This window comes from Manis javanica, chromosome 5 (assembly GCF_040802235.1).
Source record: "Manis javanica isolate MJ-LG chromosome 5, MJ_LKY, whole genome shotgun sequence".
Lineage (NCBI taxonomy): Eukaryota > Metazoa > Chordata > Mammalia > Pholidota > Manidae > Manis > Manis javanica.
Genome location: NC_133160.1, coordinates 24875852 through 24882129, shown reverse-complemented (window position 1 = coordinate 24882129; position 6278 = coordinate 24875852).

Below are 6278 nucleotides of genomic sequence, written 5' to 3'. Positions count from 1 at the left end.
ATAGATTAGGTCCTAGCACATTTAGCAAAGAGATATTCTTAATTCTGGATTCAGTTCTAGAATATTTAGCTGATAAAATGTCCTAGGAAGTCACCGCGATCTGGATTCTGTTATGAGGGTGAGAGTACTGGAACCCTGCTGCTCTGCTCTGGGAGATTCTAGCTCCTGCCTCGCAGGCATCAAAAGGGGGAGGCTCCAGAACTCATAAGCAGAATATTCTAGAAGTGGGTACTCCAGTTTTAGATTTCTTGGGTTTAAAGAAGGTCTATGCCTTTGTTTTGTCCACTTTGATCCATGGCCATCTTCCCAAGAGGAAATTGTCCTCTGAACCCTTGAGATATTTCGATTGCCAACTGGTTTCCAGCTGGAAAAAATTAGCTCTGGGGATATGACACGAATCTTGGCTCTCAGCCACCCTGCACGTGCAGCTCCCCGGAGGTAATGGGGCGGGCAGAAAAACTGGCCTGTTTTGCCTCAGAGCTACAAACCTCTAGGATACATGGTCTATTCCCATGGCCCAAACATCCTGGGGTGCCCATGGGAGAAAAAAAGTGGGCATTTCTATGGGGTGAGGGGACAGAACCCCTAGGCAGAGCTTGAAACCCCCCTCATCCCCACCCTCCCATGCCAACATGTTTTTACAGCAAGGGCACAGCCGGCAATGTGAGGGACAGATGTGGACCTGGGCTGGAGGTGATGTGGACCAGGAGAATCCTAGACTATGCAAATTAGGGGACACGAATTGCTCGCTGGTACAGCCTGCAGATGGGAAACTGAGGCCCAAGTGTCGTGGCTAGTCTCACAAGGTCCTGGCTGTCCCGTGAGATGGCCATGGGTGATAGTGAATTTGCTGAGGATGCAAGGAGAGGGCTGCACTGAGGGTGCAGGGTGACCCGAGAGGCAGAGAGGGCAGGACTGCCAGTGTGTACACAAGCACACATCACCCCCGTGACACAAACCAGCGTCATCCCCCTGGCACACTGGCTACTGTGTAGACACCCACCTAAGCTGACCGAGACTGGGCATGCCTCCCTCCTGCTAGGGCACAAAGAATGCTTCTCCTTCCTTCTGCTTCCCTGATCCCTAGGAAGCCCCAGGAACCAGGCCCAAAGGGGATAGGCAGTGGGGCAAGTCCAAGGCTGGCCCGGAGAGGGCGGGACTGCTGGCGTGTACACCCCCTCGGTAGGTTCGCCCATCCTCCTTGTTCTCTGCGCAGGTCCGTCTGCAGAGGCCAGACTCCATGGCCAGTCACACACACATCAAAGCCCTCTCTGTGAGACGGGGGCACTGGGGATGTGGGCCCAGACCCACCTGACCGTTTCTCCCCGGCTAGTGTACCGGAGTTTTCACTTTGGGTTGTTTCACTTACACTCTCCCCTGCTGGCACCGTCCCTACAAGGGAGGTGTTATGGACCCATCTTGCAAAGGAGGCGACCCAGACACTTAAGAAGTGACATGCGGGTCAGCCTTGGCAAGTTAGGCTCCTCCCCAGGGTCCTAGAATGGCCCCTCTGGCTGCCCTGTTCCCTGGCATCCTAGAAGAAAAGTGTAAAATATCCTCCCTGAGAGCTGGGAGTCCTCACAGCTCCAGGAGCCACCAGACAACCAGGCAGCAGGGATGAGCTGGCAGTGCTCAGGCATGGCCTGAGGCTGTCAAGGAAGCCACGCCACACTTTTGGACTTTATCCATTTCCACCGCCCACCTCTCAATCCCACAAGACCTCCCCACAGGGCCTCTGTCTGCCAGGACATCTGAGTGCCGGAAATGGCCAAAGGGCCCTCAGAGAGGGCTACGGGCACCTCTTCCTGCTTCTCACCCTCAGGAATGAGCTTAGCCCCTTAAGGATTGCCCCCTACACACCCAGGAGCATGGCCCCATATCTCCCAGGTCTGAGGTCCCCCTCTCCACTGGCCTGTCCCCGACTTCATCTGCTCCCTGAGGGGCCCCCTTGTTTCACTGGCATGGAGAGTGGGGAGGGCACATTCCATTTGAGCTGTTTTGTTTTCCTTTCTGTGACACAGTCTACCTCAGCTGGTCTCTCTCTTCCTTGACAGAACCGGACCCCCTGGTGCCTGCCTCCTGCTCCCCATTCTCTGTTCCCAACCCCAGCTTGGCTGCTCAGTCCTTCCCAGAATCCCTACAAGGTCTTTGCAGTGAGAGAAGTTTCTGGAACCACAGCCCAGGGGAACCCTTGGTGTTTCCTAAGCCACCTGTCTCCTAGGTCTTCTAGGAGAAACAGGTCCAGAGAGGGCCAGGGACTTGACCAAGATCACACAGGAAGTCAGTGGCAGAGTTAGGCTTTCCCTGGGAATGAGAGGTAGTTGAGTCTGTGAAATTTGCCCGGAATAGAAGAGAACAGGACACTCAGTACCAAGCAAGCCTGGCCCTGTGCTGCCCTCAGAATCTCTACAGCCCCAGGAGACCATGTTTCCATTCCCAGGGCAGAAGTCTATCTCCCAGTTTTCTTGAACCAATCCCCGCTGACCTTGTTCCCCAAACGTCTCCAGGCACCACACACCCCTCATTGTACCTCCATGCACTGATGTACCATGTGCCTTGTAACTCATCCAGTTGGACAGCACAGACCTCCACTCCTCCCGACCAGGGGGCTCCCCAACAAGGAAGGCTTTCTCAGTCCCCTTCTCTGATATGCCTCGTCTTTGTTTCTCCCCAAAATCTGTCTTACCACAGCCAGCTCCTTGCTATGCCTGAGTCCCACAGGGGCATGTCACCCGTGAGAGTTGGGAAAGGCAGAGGGCAGGGAGGGTGAGGCGTGGGGAGTGTCCAAGTCTTGCGGTAAGGGCAAGGAGGCTGGAGTACCCAGCGTGGGCCTTCCTGGCAGCCTCAGTGCCCTCCTGAGGGCTAGAGTCCCACATGTCCTTCCCTCGGGGCTCACCTGGGCTTGGAACTCACAGAAACCTCAGGCATCGGGGAGAAGGTTTTCTGGGGCAGGGGTGCATGGGTTGCAAATTCAAATGCCTTTGGTAATGAAAATGAAAGTGGAGTAGTGGTGGGGACTCTGGCAAAAGGGAGAGTACATGCCCTACCTTTAGGCACTAAAATTCAGGTTTTTGAAAAAAACCTCTGCTGGCCGAACTAAACTTACATTTGGCCCGTGAGTCACCAGTTTGAAACCTCTGGTTCAAAATGTTGAGAAGGTGCTAGGAAGCCCTGCAGTCTGGAAACCCCTCTGGAGAGGCCAAGGACAGAGACCCTGAATCCCTTGGAGACTTTTCTGACTCCCCACAGCCTGACCACAGCCCCACCCCTGCAACTAGAAAGGGAAGGGGGCTTGAAGACAGGGTCTTTGCCTCAGGAACCATTGTCTGTTAAGGCCCCCAGGCCCCTCAGGACTTGAAGTGGGCAGGTTAGGGGTTGGAGTGTTCTCCAGTTTTAGGGCCCCTGGTTAGGAGGAACCTGCATTGGCAGGGGGGAATCCAGGTATAAGAGTACTGCAAGTCAGGACCCAGCTGCCCCATCCTGTCCTGGCCCCTGCCCCCCGTGGGCACCTGTCTCCCTCCCAGATAAAGCCAGAGAGCTGTCAGTTTCTGTACTAATGAGACTCTTGGTGTCTCAGTGAAAGGCACTGAATGCCAGCGGGCAGTAGTGGGGATGGGGGCTGAGTCTTCCCTTCCCAACCAGAGGGGCTTCTCAGACCCTGGGCCTGAGGGGAAAAGGGACTGAAATGTGCCATTATGGTTGGGAAGGAGCTAGAACATTCCTGGGTTCTTTGTTGCTGCAGGTAGGGGTGAAGGAGGAAGAGCAGAAAATCATGGAGTAAGGCCCCACCTAGGGATGGCCTAGTTCCTGGAGACAGATAACTCCCCAGGGGGAAAGGGGTGGTCCCCTTGTGCCTGGCCCCATCCATCATTCCTTTCATTCCTTCTTACAGCAAGGAGAGGGCTACCTTCTCCCCAGCAATCCTGGCCTTTATTCTATGCATAACCATTGTAAGGGCACCCCACCCCCAGGCCAGGCTGAAGGGGTGGGGCCCCAGGGTACCTGCAATAATCCTAGAGGAGGGTGGCTTGAGACAGGAGGGGGTCAGAAAGGTACCAGGTGGGAAAAGGATATTCCTCCATCTCTCTCTCACCCGAATCCCAGAATCCCAGCCCATCTCTACTGGGCTAACCCACCAAACCTGAGGATCAGGGAGGCTAATATAAACACAGCCCTCAGCCCTTGGTTTTCCAAACCAGTCATAAAACAGCTAGAAGGGACCTGAACCATTCCCAGAGCCCCCTTATTATTTTCACCCTTCAAGGTCCTATAGTTTGGGAGATTTTCCCCCAAAACAAGCCTCACTTCTTGACGAATCATTGATTTTCCCACATTAACTCCAACTGAGCTTCTGATTGCAGGTAAAGGCTGCCAAGGCCTCTCGTTAGCTTCTAGGGCTTGTGGGTGGGGGAATATCTGTATTCTTACAGATAATTTAATACACGATACTCTTGAGAGCACTCATGCGCCCCCTACCCTGCTTTCACAGATGCTCAGTCTGGGACCCCAAGCTGGAATCAGTGGCTTAATCATCTAGCTTCCTTTCTTACTGAAAAGGAAGGCCCTGAGAGGCAGCAAGCACAAGGTCGTATAGTCAGTTGGTGACAGGGTGGGACCAGATCCTTAGTGTAACCCACCAGAACACCCCCGACCCTGATGGCCCCCCTCCACTTCTTCTGCAACTCCAGGAACCAGTAGCCATGCCTGAGGGGCGAGTTCCCACCCACAGCACAGCTCCGGGCGATTCTCCCTTCCTGGTTCTCTCTTCCCTTCCTAATCACCTTGCCCACTTTTCCTATTCCTGGCCCCATCTCCTGGTATTTACTACATCTGTGCCATCCACGTCCCCCACTTCCACTCTCCCCTCTGCGCTTCCCACAGGAGGGGGAGGAGGCCCCAAGCTGGGGCTTCGTACTGAGACTCTTTTTTACACCACAAACTTTTTGTATATTTTTAATTTTGCTGCGACATGAGATATTAAAAATCATTTCAGTATATGCTGTTGGTGTCCTATTGCTTTGGCTGTTCTGGGAGGGAGGGGGATACCCTCTGCCACAATCCCTGAAACTCCTTAAAAAGAAGGCATATATCTGGGCGGGAACAGGACGTTATACAAAGCTCCCTGTTGATTGGAAAGAGCCTCAATCAATCGGCCGGAATACACCCACTCCCCTCCCCCCCGCCCACATACACACCCCCACCCCAAGGTTTTAGGGATTATCTCCGAACTCGAACTCTTCAGTTTACAGATAAATTTTAAAAAGAGAGCGAGAGAGATGGGGCTAGCCAGAGGTCACAGAATGAGTCTATGACAAAATCAGGACGCAGACTGCAGTTTTCTAATGCCACTAAAACAAATACTTACTGAATACCTACTATGTGCCAGACGCTCTTCTAGGCACCGTGAACAAGAACGATATAAAACAGGCATGGTCCCCCTCCTGAACCTTACTTTCTAGAGGGTATTGCCCCTAAAAAATGTCCCTGCCCCCAAGGTTTCCACCCTCTAATCCAGTGGTTCTCAAGCTTAAAAGGGTATCAGAATCACTTGGGGTGGAGGGGGCTTGTTTTCAGTGAAGATTTCCATCTCCAGAACCAGAGGATGGATAGAGCATGCCTGGGAATCTGCATTTTAAAGGTTATCCAGGGAATTCGAGTGCAAGGAGTCTGAAGACCTCACTTTGAGGACCATTGCTTTAATGCATCCTTCCACAAATCTGACCACGATCTTCCCTTGCTTTAGAACCTCCCGTGGCTCCCAGGGCCTTCAAGATAAAGATTAAACCGTTTGCCTGATGCCTTTTCTCAACCAGGTCCCAAGATACCTCTTGATCCTCATCTCCAACATTACCCTGCCTGCCCTCAGAGACTTTCTAAACCACCCATCTTCCTGTTTCCATAAGCCTCTCCTGGTTGCTACCCCATGGTCTTTCACATCATTCATGTAGGTAGAGCCCCATTTCCTAAGGGTTCCCATCCCACGTCTCAGGGAATGAAGCCCCTACCTGCCCCAGAAGGTAAGTCACAATTGGTCTAAAACAGTGCTTCCCAAAGTGTGGTGCCCAGACCAGCATCACCAGAAAATTGGTTAGAAAAGCTCATTCTTAGGTCCCATATTTACTGAATCAGCCACCATGGGTGTGGAGAGCACCATATATTTATAGGCTTTCAGGTGATTCTGGTACACACCCAAATTTGAGAACCATGAGCCCAAGATAATTTCCCTGACTGAGGACTGGTGGGCACAGGGACATGTGATTCAATTCTTTGAGGCAAAG